General features: G+C 49.6%; 1 protein-coding gene across 1 annotated transcript in view; it reads left to right on the top strand.

Moving 5' to 3' along the window:
- Positions 1-17,738, top strand: part of LOC134571263 (uncharacterized) — a 158,865-nt gene that overhangs the window by 114,310 nt on the left and 26,817 nt on the right. The window lies entirely within an intron of this gene.

Genomic DNA, 17,738 nt, shown 5'->3' with positions numbered 1-17,738 from the left:
GTGTGTGTGTATGAGTGCAGCGTGTGTGTATGAGTGCAGCGTGTGTGTATGAGTGCAGCGTGTGTGTATGAGTGCAGCGTGTGTGTATGAGTGCAGCGTGTATGAGTGCAGCGTGTATGAGTGCAGCGTGTGTGTGTATGAGGGCAGTGCGTGTGTATGAGGGCAGTGCGTGTGTATGAATGCAGTGTGTGTGTGTATGAGTGCAGTGTGTGTGTGTGAGTGCAGTGTGTGTGTATGAGTGCAGTGTGTGTATGAATGCAGTGTGTGCAGGGCCGGTGCAAGGATATTTGCCCCCCCCATATGTCCTGACCTCCCCTCCTCCTCCCTCAGTGGTCCTTACCTCCCCACCCCCGTGTTCCTTCACCCCCCTCCCCCAGTGGTCCTGACTCACCCCTCCCCTAGTGGTCCTTACTTCCCCCTCCCCTCCCCTAGTGGTCCTTACTTCCCCCTCCCCTCCCCTAGTGGTCCTTATCCCCCCCTCCCTCCCCTAGTGGTCCTTATCCCCCCCCTCCCTCCCCTAGTGGTCCTTATCCCCCCCTCCCTCCCCTAGTGGTCCTTATCCCCCCCTCCCTCCCATAGTGGTCCTTATCCCCCTCCCTCCCATAGTGGTCCTTATCCCCCTCCCTCCCATAGTGGTCCTTATCCCCCCCTCCCTTCCTCCCATAGTGGTCCTTATCCCCCCCTCCCTCCCATAGTGTTCCTTTTCTCCCCCCCTCCCTCCCATAGTGGTCCTTATCCCACCCCCCTCCCTCCGATAGTGGTCCTTATCCCCCCCTCCCTTCCATAGTGGTATAGTGGTCCTTATCCCCCCCCTCCCTCCCATAGTGGTCCTTATCCCCCCCCTCCCTCCCATAGTGGTCCTTATCCCCCCCCTCCCTCCCATAGTGGTCCTTATCCCCCCCCTCCCTCCCATAGTGGTCCTTATCCCCCCCTTCCCTCCCATAGTGGTCCTTATCCCCCCCCTCCCTCCCATAGTGGTCCTTATCCCCCCCCTCCCTCCCATAGTGGTCCTTATCCCCCCCCTCCCTCCCATAGTGGTCCTTACCCCCCCCCCCTCCCTCCCATAGCGGTCCTTATACCCCCCTCCCTCCCATAGTGGTCCTTATCCCACCCCCTCCCTCCAATAGTGGTCCTTATCCCCCCCCCCTCCCTCCCATAGCGGTCCTTATACCCCCCCTCCCTCCCATAGTGGTCCTTATCCCACCCCCTCCCTCCCATAGTGGTCCTTATACCCCCCCCCCCTCCCACAGTGGTCCTTATACCCCCTTTTTTTAATTATTTTTTTTATTATTATTTTTTTTTATTATTATTTCTTATTTTATTTATTTTTCGTCCCCCCTCCCTGCTTGATACATGGCAGGGAGGGGGGCTCTCCTTCCCTGGTGGTCCAGTGGCAGTTCAGTGGGGGGGAGAGGGGGGCTGGCAGAGCTGTACTTACCTGTTCTGCAGCTCCTGTCAGCTCTCTCCTCCTCCGCGCCGTCCGTTCTGCTCTTCTGTCAGCTCACATTGTAAGTCTCGCGAGAGCCGCGGCTCTCGCGAGACTTACACTGGGAGCTGACCGAGGTGCTGAACGGACGGCGCGGAGGAGGAGAGAGCTGACAGGAGCTGCAGAACAGGTAAGTACAGCTCTGCCAGCCCCCCTCTCCCCCGGTCTGTATTATGGCAATGCAAATTGCCATAATACAGACCTTGACTCGAGTATAAGCCGAGTTGGGGTTTTTCAGCCCAAAAAATGGGCTGAAAAACTCGGCTTATACTCGAGTATATACGGTACATGCCGGATGTAAGCTCAGTGGGCACGTCTGTCAACCAATACCTTATACCTTATACCTGATTGGCAAGGACCCCATCGGCCTGCTGCGACAAGAAACTAAAGTGATAAATAAACCACAAGAAAACCGTGAGGGAAGGAAGCTGTTACCTAGGCACATATTTTAAGATGGCTGACAGGGGTTAGGAAATGGCTGCCAATATATAGTAACTAGTAACCCAACCCCTAACCTATACCACTCCTTAATGTACTGTGTGTGAGGGTGCGGTTTGTGTGTGTGCGCTTGTGAGGATGCTGTTAATGTACTGTGTGTGAGGGTGCTGTTTGTGTGTGAGGGTACTGGTAGTGTACTGTGTGTGTGTTTGTTAGGGTCCTGTTTGTGAGGGTACTGTTGGTGTGCTGTGCGTGTGTGAGGTTGCTGTTTGTGTGCTGTGTGTAAGGGTGCTGTGTGTGTTTGTGAGGGTGCTGTTTTTGAGGGTGCTGTTTGTGAGTGCTGTATGTGTGTTGGTGCTGTGTATGTGTGTTGGTGCTGTATGTGTGTGGGTGCTGTATGTGTGTGGGTGCTGTATGTGTGTGGGTGCTGTATGTGTGTAGGTGCTGAATGTGTGTGGGTGCTGAATGTGTGTGGGTGCTGAATGTGTGTATGTCTGTGGGTGCTGTATGTCTGTGGGTGCTGTGTGTGTGTGGGTGCTGTATGTGTGTGCTGTATGTGTGTATGTCTGTGGGTGCTGTATGTGTGTATGTCTGCGGGTGTTGTATGTGTGTAGGTGCTGTGTATGTGTGTGGGTTCTAGTGATGTACCGAACTGTTCGCTGGCGAATAGTTCCTGGCGAACATAGCGTGTTCGCGTTCGCCACCACGGGCGAACACATGGGTGGTTCGATCAGCCCCCTATTCGTCATCATTGAGCAAACTTTGACCCTGTGCCTCACGGTCAGCAGACACATTACAGCAAATTAGCAGCAGACCTTCCCTTCCACACCCTCCCACCTCCCTCCCAGCATCCATTTTAGATTCATTCTGAAGCTGCATGCTTAGTGAGAGGAGGGAAAGTGTAGCTGCTGTTTATTAGATAGGGAAATTGATAGCTAGGCTAGGGTATTCAGTGTCCACTACAGTCCCGAAGGACTCATCTGATCTCTGCTGTAAGAACAGCACCCCAAAAAGCCCTTTTTAGGGCTAGAACATCAGTCTGCTTTTTTTTTTCTGTGTAATGTAATTGCAGTTGCCTGCCTGCCAGCTTCTGTGCATACTGTGCCCACAGTATACAGTGCATATTGTGCCCATTTGCCCAGTGCCACCACTCATATTTGGTGTCACAATAGCTTAAGCTTGACATTTAAAAAGAAAAAAAATGTTTTTCACTGTAATAGATTTAAGAGCATTTAGTTGTCTGCCAGCTTATGTGTCAGGCTCAGTGGATACTGTGCCCATTTGCCCAGTGCCACCACTCATATCTGGTGTCACAACGCCTTCAGCATGTGCCCTGCAGAACCCTGCCAGTGTACTTTGACAGTTGCCACTCATATCTGGTGTCTCTGTAGCGTGCTTTTACAAAGAAAAAAAGTTTTCCAGTGTAAGCTAATAGCAGTCAGTGTCCTTAAAGCGGGTGTTTCAGGCCTTCCTTCAGCGTGTGCCCTGCAGACCCCTGCCAGTGTACTTTGAAAGTTTCCACTCATATCTGGTGTCTCTATAGCGTGCTTTTACAAAGCAAAAAAGTTTTTCAGTGTCCTTAAAGCGGGTGTGTCATGCCTTCAGCGTGTGCCCTGCAGACCCCTTCCAGTGTACTTTGACAGTTGCCACTCATATCTGGTGTCTCTTTAGCGTGCTTTTACAAAGAAAAAAAGTTTTCCAGTGTAAGCTAATAGCAGTCAGTGTCCTTAAAGCGGGTGTTTCAGGCCTTCAGCGTGTGCCCTGCAGACCCCTGCCAGTGTACTTTGACAGTTGCCACTCATATCTGGTGTCTCTGTAGCGTGCTTTTACAAAGAAAAAAAGTTTTCCAGTGTAAGCTAATAGCAGTCAGTGTCCTTAAAGCGGGTGTGCCAGGCCTTCAGCGTGTGCTCTGCAGACCTCTGCCAGTGTACTTTGCCAGTTGCCACTCATATCTGGTGTCACAATAGCTTAATCTTGACATTTAAAAACAAAAAACGTTTTTCACTGTTATAGATTGAATAGCAGTTAGTTGTCTTCAAGCGGGTGTGTCAGGCCTACAGCGTGTACTCTGCAGACCTCTGCCACTGCACAGTGCCACTCATTGCAGACCTCTGCCACTGCACAGTGCCACTCATATCTGGTCTATGTCTCAGGCAGGCAGCATTACACACATGGACGAACGGTGTGATGATGATGATGTTGTACCCGCTGCTGCTTCCTTTGCTGAGTTGTCAGATACAAGTGAAGCGGTTGATGATGACGATGTGTCCATGGATGTCACGTGGGTGCCCGCTAGAAGAGAAGAAGAACAGGGGGAAAGTTCAGATGGGGAGACAGAGAGGAGGAGGAGACGAGTTGGAAGCAGGGGGAGGTTGTCGCAAGGAGCTAGTGGCACAGTCAGACAGCATGCATCGGCACCCGGGGTCAACCCGACAGCACGCCAATCAACGCATGCTGTGTCCACCACCAGAATGCCGTCATTGCACAGCTCAGCAGTGTGGCATTTTTTTGTGTGTCTGCCTGTGACAACAGCGATGCCATTTGCAACCTGTGCCAAAAGAAACTGAGTCGTGGGAAGTCCAACACCCACCTAGGTACAACTGCTTTGCGTAGGCACATGATCGCACATCACAAACGCCTATGGGATCAACACATGAGTACAAGCAGCACACAAACTCAAAGCCGCCATCCTCCTCATGGTCCAGCATCTTCAGCCACGTCAACCACTGCTGTCCTCCTTGCCCCCTCTCAACCATCCGCCACTCCGTCTCTCGCCTTGAGCAGTTCCCGCTCATCTGCCCACAGTCAGGTGTCTGTCAAGGACATGTTTGATCGTAAGAAGCCAATGTCACAAAGTCACCCCCTTGCCCAGCGTCTGACAGTTGGCTTGTCTGAACTACTAGCCCGCCAGCATTTTTCGTTGATATGCATTTTTATTTCTTCTTAGATAACAAAAAATTCTGAGACGACATTGGCAGGGCTATTAACTTGTGTGATCTGTCATGAATTGTCATTTGAATGTTAATTTGAACTGTGGGGCACAAGAACTTGAATCGAAAACATCTTTAAGCCAACTATGTTTTCACTAAGCTTAGTGAATAACTAACATTAACGAGTCGGATTAAACGCACTCTGCACTCGAGGTATGATCTGTTTAAATGACCCCACTCGGGCCCTAAATGGTAAAACGTTTCACATGGGCATACGAAAGGTACACATGGTAATTAAAATCAGAAAATATGTAAAACATTTTTAGATATACTGGAAATTAGTACACCAATACGATTAAGCACTGTACTTTCTGTACTTTCAGGATTCATGTTTGCACGTTTTTTTTAAGAATTTGACAGGAATCTATTTTTGAAGTTGTTCCCCTCCTCTTGACACGATCAATGACCTGAGAGTCTCCGTAAGCAGGGTTGACCTGTTAGTCCCGTTTTCCATTCAAGTTGTGCATGATGTCCCGGCTAGGTTTCCAGGGACAAATGTTGGAGCCTCGGCGTTGCCCCAATATGGAGGGAGCGTGGAGTTTGTTGGAGGCTTCGATGTGAGTAGCGAGTCCGGGGGGAGACCCAGTTGCCCCAGGATTCCCTCTGCCTCCTGCATGTTGCGTACGGTATGCCTGGCGTACGCATGGCGACTTCTCGCTTCAGTAGTTAGGACACGCCCCCCTAGCCCGCCAGCTTTTACCATACAAGCTGGTGGAGTCTGAGGCGTTCAAAAAAATTTGTAGCTATTGGGACACCGCAGTGGAAGGTACCCGGACAAAATTTCTTTTCACAAAAGGCAATCCCCAACCTGTACTCGATTGTGCAAAAGGATGTAATGGCATGTCTGGCACACAGTGTTGGGGCAAGGGTCCATCTGACCACTGATACCTGGTCTGCAAAGCATGATCAGGGCAGGTATATCACCTACACTGCGCATTGGGTAAACCAGCTGACTGCTGCCAAGCATGGAATGCATGGCTCTGCAGAGGAGTTGGTGACACCGCCACGACTTGCAGGCAGTCCTGCTGCCACCACCTCTACTCCTCCTACTCCATCCTCTTCCATAACCTCCTCGGCTGAGTCCTCTTCTGCTGCTACGTCTTGCTCCACATCAAAGGCACCCGCCCAGCTCCCCAGGTGCTATTCCACATCCCTATTCTGCTGTGTGTCAGTGTGTATCATGGTCTCTGAGGACAGGTGTGAATCCATATCTGCCAAGTGACCCTATGTAGGGGTAACAGTCTCTATTCTGCTCTGTGTCAGTGTGTATCAGGGGCTTTGAGGACAGGTGTCAATCCATACCTGCCAAGTGACCCTATGTAGTCCCTATTATGCTCTGTGTGAGGAGGAGGAACGGGAAATGAGTAGCTCGGCATCCAACCTTGTGCAAATGTGGTCTTTCATGCTGTCATGCCTGTTGAGGGACCACCCTCGTATAAAAAGGCTGAAGGAGAACGACCTGTGCTGGGTGTCCACGCTACTAGACCCCTGGTCTCTATTCTGCTCTGTGTCAGTGTGTATCAGGGGCTTTGAGGACAGGTGTCAATCCATATCTGCCAAGTGACCCTATGTAGGGGGAACAGTCTCTATTCTGCTCATGGTATCTGAGGACGGGGAACAGTCTCTATGCTGCTTTGTGTCAGTGTGTATCAGGGGCATTGAGGACAGGTGTCAATCCATACCTGCCAAGTGACCCTATGTAGGGGGAACAGTCCCTATTCTGCTCTGTGTGAGGAGGAGGAACGGGAAATGAGTAGCTCGGCATCCAACCTTGTGCAAATGTGGTCGTTCATGCTGTCGTGCCTGTCGAGGGACCCTCGTATAAAAAGGCTGAAGGAGAACGACCTGTGCTGGGTGTCTACGCTACTAGCCCCCGGTCTCTATTCTGCTCTGTGTCATTGTGTATCATGGTCTCTGAGGACGGGGAACAGTCTCTATTCTGCTCTGTGTCAGTGTGTATCATGGTCTCTGAGGACGAGGAACAGTCTCTATTCTGCTCTGTGTCAGTGTGTTTCAGGGATCCTTAGGATAGGTGTCTCCTGGACTTTGGCTGCAACCTTGTTGAACACTTGATAAATGAGGTCGGTAGGAGGATTGGTTCCATACAGCGGTAATCTCGACCGAACGAACCACAGGATTTCGTCATGTTCCGCATTCGGCATAATTGGAGGATTGGGTCCATACAGCGGTGATCTCGACCGAACGAACCACAGGATTTCGTCATGTTCCGCATTTGGCATAATTGGAGGATTGGGTCCATACAGCGGTGATCTCGACCGAACGAACCACAGGATTTCGTCATGTTCCGCATTTGGCATAATTGGAGGATTGGGTCCATACAGCGGTGATCTCGACCGAACGAAACAAAGGATTTTGTCGTTTTCCGCATTCGGCATAATTGGTTCAGTTATAGTAGTGGTAAAGCAGGTCTGGTTTAATGGTAGCCACAGCAGCCTTTTATGCAAGTCCCCAAGCAAGGGATACACTCACATGGACCTTGGTGGGGACTGTGACACAAACTTGCAAACCAATAATAACAGAGTTATAATGTAAGGCACTACCACACATGGCATGCAATCCCTCCCCTCTCCCTGGGAGATAATTTAGTCAGATACTGTATTAACCCAATTATCTTCAGGCATAAAAAACACATATTTTCCAAAACCCCCAAAGTACCCCCAGAACACATAATATCCCCACAAATGTCATATCCCCTGATAGCCCTGATGTGGGAGAGCAACATATATAAAAATCACCAAGATCGGTTCAGGGGTTCGAAAGTTCCATGGAAGTCTTATTTCTGCCCGACCGCACACGAGATCCCTGCCCGGAATAGTTCCATAGAATTGGGCTGTGCAGCCGGTCTATTTCGTGGGTTTCCAATATAACAAAAAGTCTTTAAGAATGGTTAGTGGGAAAGCTAGTCATGTGCCCCTTGTTCGGGAGTTGGGTTTCACCGAACGCCGACTCGTTTGGATAGTTTGGCAGGAACCTAAGTGATCCTGGAAGTCTCAGCGGTGTTCGGTCCGTTGAGTGTCCAAAAATAGTTCCATACACTCAACGACCAAACACCGCTGGACGCGTTAGACAAAACAAGATGGCCACTACCACGTGTTCGTGCATACGAATCGACAGCCACCCAGTGAACCACTTAGAATGTTCAGAGTTGCGGTTAGCAAAGTGTCAGGAAGGTCAATTGGCAGCACACGACTGTTTTGGGTGGTCCAAGGGTTCGGTATATGTTACAGTTGCCTCCAGGCTAGCTGAAAGTTGGACCATAGAAAGGATGCCCCAAGCGCTCACCAGAAGACCATCAGCACCGTAAACACCATAAGTGGTGCAAACTCCCCGAACCGCCACTGCTGGGCTGGGATCTCGCCGTCTGCTATCTACCCTGGACCTCTGACCAGGCTCCAGGTTCCAGTGGGTGAACCTCTTCCTTCTGTAGCGTGAAGCAGGATCAGGAACAAGAGCTCTTACAAGAGCTCAGTAGCTAAGGGAGTATGAAGCAATCCCTGTAGTGATTATAGCTGTCCCCTCCAAAGCTGCAAGTTGAGGGTCAAGTAGAACTGTTTAATGAGCACCAAAGGACTTTCTTTTATACAGGTTTTCCCACCAGGTTACCACCCACATGGACCTGGTGGTACACAGGACATGCAATTACAATAGCCAATCAAAACAGAACAGTGCAGTCAGACACTCCCAGCCAAGGCACACAAACCCTCCCCTCTGCCTGTGATATAATTACTAAACACAATGGGCTAACTTAATTATCACAGGCAGGAAAATATAAAATTTTACACAATATTCACAACTTCCAAACCATACATGCAATTTCCATAAAAGTTACATATTCTGAATCAGCATAATCAGTATACAAACATATTCAAAATCATACAATTTGGTCCAGTGGTTCAAAAGATAGTTGGAAGTCCTATTTGACTGACCGCAAGCATGGCTTTCCTGACCAAGAGAGTTCCATAGATTTGGGCTGTGCGGTTGGTCTATTTCACATAGAAAAAGAGACTAAGTCCCAATCGAAGACACGAACGGGCGCAGTTCGTGCAAATAGCCCAGTTTAATATGGCATTCGAATAGTCGAACACACTTTGATTTCCTTTGAAGTTGAAAAGAAGGTAAGGTTCAGCGGTGTTCGTGCCGTCGTGTAGCCGTTTTCAGTTCCATGAGTTTGATGGCAAAACACTGCTGACCGTGTTCGACTAAACAAGATGGTCGCCGCCACGTGTTCGACTGTACGAACAGCGGCCACCCAGTGGTCGGCAATTAATCTGCGGTTTACCACCCGCCTGGGAGATAAATTGGCCGCACACTCCACTTGTTTGTGGTCTGCCTGTTCGGTAATTGGTTCGGTAAGCCCCCTTTAGCGAAACATATGGGAAAAAGACACAAACAGAGTATTTTCACAGTCTGGGGACACGGTTTTAAAGGGACATTGTTCCAAAAAGTCTCAATATGCCCATATACTGTTTTTAAAGGGCCATACACCCCAAGTCAATAGTCATAAGGCAAGAGGCTGGCAATTAGGCTCCTCCAAAAGCCAGGGGCAAAGGGCAGTTTGTCACATACAAAGCCAGTGACAAAGCCCAGTTTGTCACAGTATATTATTTGGTATTCGAACCAAATGGGGCAAATCAGTTCAGTTGGGTTCGTATACCGATCCAGGTGAAATAAAACGTAATATTTAGAAACAGGGCATCTGTTACAGACGTTATAGTTAGATTCTCTCGTAGTTCTGTAAAAGAGCTAATCATGAAAGAAGCAAGGATAAATCCCACAAAAGAAGACCAATACAAAGAAATACGGTTGTTTCCAGATATGTCTGCGTGAACTAGACAAGCGAGAAGGAACTTTTCCAACCAGACCAAAATTCTCCGTAACAAGGGAATTAAATATAGATGGATCTTTCCTCCAGCATTACACTTCTTCTATGAGAATGAATCTTATTATTTTAACTTTCTGTAACGGATCACCTGGCACCCCGACTGGGTACCTCCGTTGAAGGATGCTCCTAGCGCTTACAGAGGGCTCCAAGCGCTCCGCAGACACCACAACCACCGCAGACCCAACAAACCGCCGCAGCTTGGTTGGGGTCTCGCCGTCTCCTACCCACCCTGGACCTACGACAAGGCTCCAGGTTCCAGTGGGAGATCCTCCAAGAGAGTGAAGCAGGAACAAGCTCTTAAAAGAGCTTAGTAGTGATTAGCTAAGGGAGTATGCAGAGCATAGCATTCCCTTGTATTGATATTGCAATTCCCCCCAATGAGAGACAGGACTCCAGATTGAGGGTGAAGAAGAACTCTGGTTTAATGACACACACTCTGCTTTTATGCAATTCTCCCATGCAAGGGAGACGCCCACAGACAATTATACATTAGCCAATCAAACAATGGTTACAACCCACAGATTCCCTCCCCTTAGCCTGAGAGGTAACACAATTAGCCGTACAGTTTAAAACATACTTTTTACCCAACTTTCATAACTCTAAAACTATACACCCAATATTAATAAATCACATATTATTAATCAGCACATTTCAAATACAAACATACCCAAAAATCATTCTAATCCGTTCAGCCGTTCGGGAGATAGATATGTCACTTTTGACTGACCGCAAGCACATTTTCATGCCCAAACAGTTCCATAGATTTGGGCTGTGCAGTCGGTCTATTTTACACTGAGAAAAGTTAAGTTGGTAATCGTCTAGGCAACATATAATGTCTCTCAGCTGCTCGTCCGGTGCTGGTGTTGGGCGCAGTGCTCTGTGAGCACGGACTAGGTCTAGTCTGGGTAGTTGCTGGTCTCCCAGCTGCAATACCTGGCTGAAGATCATCCTCAGGAGCTCTGGGATGTTTTCTGTGGGAACTCCCTCTCTCACTCCACGAATGCGGATGTTCAGTCTGCGACTGCGGTTATCCAGGTCGTCAACCCATGTTGTGAGGTGTGCCAGGTCTGTTTTGCCACCGTTGTCACGGTCTGTTCTAGGTCTGTGCAGAGTGACCTAGTCTTAGCTTCTGCCACGGACACTCTGGCCTCCATGTTTGCAAGGTTTGTGCATAGCTGGGCCACTTCCTCTCTAACCACGCGGCCCAGGCGGTCCGAGAGGGCCTCAAAATCTGCCTTGTTAGGGTGTCGGCGAGAATCTCGCTGGGGTCTAGGGGAATGAATCGTGGAGAGGGCTCACGACCTCTGCCTCAGGTTGCGTTGCTGGGTCCCAGAGTGCCATGAGAAATGAGCGGATCAACGCTTCTCCACCGGCGGCATCAGTCTGCTGCTTTGTGTGGTCCATCTTCAGGTTTGTGCGGGGAGAGGATAGCAATTTTTAGGCTTTGACAGCCAGACACGCCCTCCCCCCCCAATCTTTGTTTTGGACATGTTTTGGATAACTTTACATTTCTCTTAGCTTCTGCTAATGCTTTTTGTAGATTTTCAGCACGGTATCCTATTTCTTGGAACCTTCTGGTAATATAGTCTATCCTCTGTCCGAACTCCCACATCTGATGCACACCTCCAAGACTTCTCCAAGGATGCACCCTTTCTGTGGAACTCCTTCCCTTCTCCATTAGACTTTTACCCAGTCTCCACTCCTTCAAAAAATCTTTGAAAACACACTTCTTCAAAAAAGTTGATAATTTAAACTGTTAGCGGGTTTTCATTTCCCCCCTTAACCCTCATGACTCCTCTCATGCAACTGTCAAAAATAACCATAAGTCTCAGTGAATACTTTTCTAACAACCTATTTCATTACCCCTACATATACCTTTTGTGTCACTATACCCCACTCCCTCTAGCATGTAAGCTTGTGGCGTAAGTGACCTTGCCACTGGTTTTTGGAGGGGCCTCTTTGCTTGCCTCCCACCCTGTGACTATAGGCCCTGCAATATACCTTGCCCAATACACTTTAAAAGGTTCCATTCAGGCAATGTAAGTATTTTTGTACTCCATAAACAGACCGACTGTTGGCCCTAATTCCCTGGAACTTTTTTGGGAATACGACCATGTGCACGGTCGGTCAAACCTATGACTTTTGACCCCTGAACCGATCTGGGTGATTTTTGGATATGTTGTTCATCCAGATTGGGGCTATCAGGGGATGTGATATGTTGTGTTTTGGGGTACTTATTGGACTTTGTAAAAATGTGTGTTTTTTGACTCTCTGGAGGAAGAGAGGTTTACCCACTGGAACCTTGTCGTAGGTCCAGGGTGGATAGGAGATGGTGAGTTCCCAGCCAAGCTGTAACGCTAGACGTGGGGACTGTGGTGCTGATGGTGTCTGGTGGAGTGCTTGGAACATCCGTCGGCTAGGAAGCTCCATTACATTGGTGGCAAGCGGTGGGATGGCTGCCTAGTGCGAGGAGAAGCAGTTCGGAGACACTGGTAACATGTGGAGTATATTGAGGGCAACGCTAGCAGTCGTGCAGAGTCCCTGGAAGCAGAGGTGCCCACAGCCTTTGAGCAAGCAAACATGAAGTATTGCTTTGAAGGCAACGCCTACATTGATGAGGTAAAGAGGCATCTAACCAGATATGGCCCAGGTCCTCCGACAGAGACTACCACAGCAACCATGCGAGAGTTGGACGAGGAGAATCGAGCGGCGCGGCACTGCACACTCAGGATATACAAGTAACAACAGCAGTGTGCAGCACAGGGAGCCAAAGGTGTTGTCCTTCCTCCCCAGTGGCAGCTTCCCTTGCAGGGAGAGGAGAGCAGTCTCCCTCCCCAGCGTCAGTGTATCCTACAGGGAGTGGGGAAAACCAGTCTCCCTCCCCAGCAGCAGTGTACCTTGCAGGGAGATGAGACAATGGTCTCTCTCCCCAGTGGTAGACAGAATCACAGGGAGAGGAGATCATTGTCCTCCTTCCCCAGCGGCAGGGTGAGTTTCACAGAGAGGAGACAACCAGTCTCCCTCCCCAGCGGCAGTGTGCCTTGCATGGAGAAGAGACAACCAGTCTCTCTCTCCAACAACAGCCGGAGATACAGGGAGAGGAGACAACTGATCCTCCTCCCCAACCACAGGGGGACAACACTAATGACCCAAACAGCGCAGATGGGACCGCGCTCTCTGCACCAGACCTACAGGGATGCTGAACGGCCGGTCCAGATCCCCAACCAACCCCACAGGAATGCCAGGAAGAGGTAGGCAATCCCTTCTCTCCACAGCAGATCCTCAACCGGGTCCTGGGGGTGGTATTTGCTGACTGCATCCGCTGGCCTCTGCCCTACCTGCCCCCTTGTTACAGGGCAGGATTATGTACTAGTCCCCCCAGCAGAAGAGCTGGCACCAGGGCAGAACGCAGTTGGCCTCTGCCCTCCCATTTACCTTTGTCCAGGTAAGAAGCACTGGCAACAAAGCAGAGCGCAGTTGGCCTCTGCCCTCCCCTTGCCCTTAATCCTGGAACTGGCACCCCTCTCAATTACCCAGCTGTAACGCTGGCTGCGGGGCAGAGCACCGCTGGTCTCTGCTCACCAAGTAACACCAACTACCAGCTGGAGAGCAACCGAGAATCCAGGAGTACTAGCTTATGGCTGGGCTACTCGACTAACTCAGGCACCGACCGACAGGCGTCAGGTACCTGGTTAGTCTCCCCATAGGGAGGGAGATATGTGGCAAAAGTGACCTTGCCACTGGTTTTTGGAGGGGCCTGTTTGCCTCCTACCCTGTGACTATGGGCCTTGCAATATACCTTGCCCTATACACTTTAACCCCTTAAGGACCAAGCTTCTGGAATAAAAGGGAATCATGACATGTCACACATGTCATGTGTCCTTAAGGGGTTAAAGGATCAATTCAGGTAATGTAAGTACTTTTGTACTCCAGAAAGAGAGACCGCCCGTTCGCCTTAATTCCCTGGAACTGTTTTGGGCATAGGACCATGTGCATGGTCGGTCTACGTTATGTCTTCCAGGAAATTCCTGAACCCCTGAACGGATCTGGGTGATTTTTGGATATGTTGTTCAACCAGATCAGGGGATGCAACTTTTATGGGGATATGATGTGTTTTGGGGTACTTATTGGACTTTGTAAAAATGTGTATTTTTTTCTGCCTGTGGATAATTAAGTTAAGGCATTATTTGCCTTAAATGTATCACAGGCAGAGGGGAGGAATTGTGTACTGTATGTGGGAGTGTCATTCATTGTTACACTGTTTTTATTGGTCTGTGCATTCTGTTATCCTGTGCCCCATCAGGTCCAGGGGGTGTTCCTATGTATGAGGATTGTGTATAAAAGCCAGTGTGAACCATTAAAGCTGAGTTCCTGTTTTACCCTCAGAATAGAGTCTCGTCTCATGTGTGGGGGAAAAGGTTGCATCTACCCTGGGGATTGCTATATCACTATACTCCCCAGTGATTCAAATCACTAAGCTCTTATAAGAGCTGTTCCTGCTTGACTCTCTGGAGGAAGAGATGTTTACCCACTGGAACCTGGAGCCTTGTCGTAGGTCCAGGGTGGGTAGGAGACGGTGAGTTCCCAGCCAAGCTGTAACGCTGGATGTGGGGACTGCGGTGCTGATGGTGTCTGGTGGAGTGTTTGGAGTCCTTGGTGAGCACTAGGAGCATCCGTCAGTGGAGGTACCCAACCGGGGTACAGTAAGCGCCGTTGCAAAGCTCATTGAGCAGGGCCCTCAATCCCTCTGTACCTGTATGTCCATTTGTCTGGTTACAGTTATTTGTCTGTTAGTCCACCCATTGTACAGCACTACGAAATTTGCTGGTGCTATATAAATAATAATAATATCTTCAAGTTGTGTAACGGATCACCAGGCACCTCGACTGGGTACCTCCATTATTGGATGCTCCTAGCGCTTCCTGAGGGCTCCAAGCATTCCAGCTGACACCATAACCACTGTAGACTCCTTCCGAGAGCAAGACGAGAACAAGCTCTTAAAAGAGCTTAGAAGTGATTATCCAAGGGAGCATGCAGAGCATAGCAATCCCTTGTAGTGATATAGCAATTCCCCCAAATAAGAGACAGGACTCTAGATTGAGGGTGAAGTAGAACTGTATTACTTGGCACCAAAGGGCCTTCTTTCATGCAGGTTTTCCACCCATAGAACCACCCACAGGGTTTTTCAGAACAACCAATAAACACATTACAACACATACATTGCAAGTACAGCAGCCAATCAGACACAATGGAACAATAGAAACACACCCATCCTATTCCTCCTCTCTGCTTAGGAGATAATTGAGTCAATTACTGTATCTACTCAATTATCTCCAAGCTGAAAAGTTATACTTTTTATACATTTGTATAACTTTGTGAGTTTCATCGTACATTTATAAAACTTATATTATTTTAACCAGTATAACTTGAGGACAAACATATCCAAAATTCACTTGAATAGGTTCAGGGGGTTTAAAAGTTAGGTCAAAGTCCTTTGTTATCACTTGCAAGCATGGCTTTTCCTGCCCAAACCAGTTCCCACTGGTCTGGCAGTGTCCCTGGGATAACCCTGCTGGAGAACAATGGAGCTGGTGGAGGGGAAGAGCCACACCTTCCCAGGGATTCAAAGGGGAAGAAAAAGTGTCCAAAAAGTTTCAATATGTCCATACACTGTTTTTAAAGGGCCAGCACCGTACAATAAAAGTTCATAAGCCCAAATGCTGGTTTAAACGGATACAATCTCCCAGGAGCCATAGTGGCAGGGCAGGAGGCTGGCAAGCAGGCCTCTCCAAGACCAAGTGGCGAAGTGCACTTCATCACACATCTCCCCTTTGGGGGGAAAGACTAACCAGGCATCTGTCGGTCAGTGCCTCCGTTAGTCAATCCACCCACCCACAAAAAGCAAGTGCCAGAGTAGCCCACCCACAACAAACCGTTACTGCACCTGGGTATTCGTCTGAGGTTATTGGGTAACACGCTGTGAGGGCTTGGGGGCAGAGGCCAGTTGCGCTCTGCCCTGATGCCAGCACTTCTGCTGGGGTAGCCTGGTGGGGACTTGGCTGGGGAGGGGAGACATCACTTACCCCCTCCTCCTGGTACTCCTGCAATGGTAGCTGGGGATCTGGACCGGCTGTCCAACATCCCTGTGGGTCAGGCACAGCGACCACGGTCCCATCTGCGCCGTCTGGGAGATTGGTGTCTGCCCTTGGTAGGGTAAGCTGCCGCTGGGGAGAGAGGGTGCTGTGCTCCTCTCCCTGAACACAGGCTGCTGCTGGAGAGGGAGACCGACTGTCTCAACTCCCATAACATTGTCCTGCTGCTGGGGAGAGAGACTGACTGTCTCTGCTCCCTGTAGGATACACTGCCACTGGGGAGGAAGGACGTCACCTTCGGCTCCCTGGAACTCACACTGCCGCTGGGTAGGAAGGACGGCACCTTCGGCTCCCTGGAACTCACACTGCTGCTGGGGAGGAAGGACGGCGCCTTCGGCTCCCTGGAACTCACACTGCTGCTGGGGAGGAAGGACGGCACCTTCGGCTTCCTGGAACTCACACTGCCACTGGGGAGGAAGGACGACTCTTTCAGCTCCCTGGGACTCACACTGCCGGTGGGGAGGAAGGACAACACCTTCGGCTCCCTGGAACTCACACTGCCGCTGGGTAGGAAGGACAACACCTTCGGCTCCCTGGGATTCACACTGACGCTGGGGAGGAAGGACAACACTTTCGACTCCCTGGGGCGCACACTGCCGCTGGGGAGAGAGACCGGTTGTCCCCTCTCCCTGGAACTCACACTGCCGCTGGCGAGTAAGGACGGCACCTTCGGCTCCCTGGGACTCACACTGCCGCTGGAGACTGGGTGTCCATATCCTCAACCTCCACAGTTTTTGCTCAAAGTCCATTGCCGCATGGTTCTCAGCACTCAACTGGTGCATTACTTGGAAGACAAAAGGAGAGAAGGAACACTGCCTAAGATATATACAATAAAATATAACTTTTAATGGTGAACGAGATACAAGGTGATCATTAAATGCAATTATTCTTCATACGTCTAGATATAAGTATAACAAGACGAGGAGAGATAATGTACAGAAATGTAAGATTTAAAAAGAAACAATACAGCGTCTGAAAAATATATATAGAGATGCTGTTAGTAATATGTCAATTGACCTAACTGTCCAGCTCTAAACAGAGACTATTGGTAGTAAAAAAGATACTTTTTTGCAACTTGTCAGCTCTAAATAGAGATGTAATAACTCATGTTGCAATTTGTCTTTGAAGAAAGGTTTGGCGCTGCAATCATATGTGTAGCGTTACTCACCTTTCCCAGGGGCCGGCCGCGGTCCTCTCTTCAAGCCGCGCGCGGTTCTGTGGCTGCACGAGCCGCGCGCGGCTCATCCGACGCTTCAGGCAGGAAGGCGGGCAGTGACCGCGAGATGCGGTCACATGTCCCGCCTGAATCTAAGAGCGCGCCGCGAGTCTCGGGCGCGCTCTTAAAGAGACAGTGGGAGCCTAAATTGCCAAAAGGCTCCCATTGGCCCCTGTCATCCCACACACCCCATACACTTACCTTTTGGGGGTGTGGAAGTGACAGGAGCCAATCACATTAGTTTTGAACCTATTTATACTTACCCTTTTCCCTTAGTTCCTTGCCCTATCGTGGTTTCTGCTACAGTTCCCTTTAGTGCTTGTTGTGTTCAGTTGTGCTTCTCCGTATTTGACCTTGGCTTTGTATTCTGACTTCGTTTTCGCTTTATCCTTGTCTGTACTGTTTGCCGGCTTGCTGATTCCTGTGTACCAGACCCCGGCTAGTTCTCGTTTACGCTGTCTCTTTGTGCCCTTGACCTCGGATCGTTCCTGACTCTGTACTTCTCCTATTACGTCGAGTCCGGACACTCTAAGGTCCGGTAGACGTATCTCTC

This window comes from Pelobates fuscus, chromosome 8, assembly GCF_036172605.1.
Source record: "Pelobates fuscus isolate aPelFus1 chromosome 8, aPelFus1.pri, whole genome shotgun sequence".
Lineage (NCBI taxonomy): Eukaryota > Metazoa > Chordata > Amphibia > Anura > Pelobatidae > Pelobates > Pelobates fuscus.
This window is presented reverse-complemented; position numbering and strand designations above follow the sequence as displayed.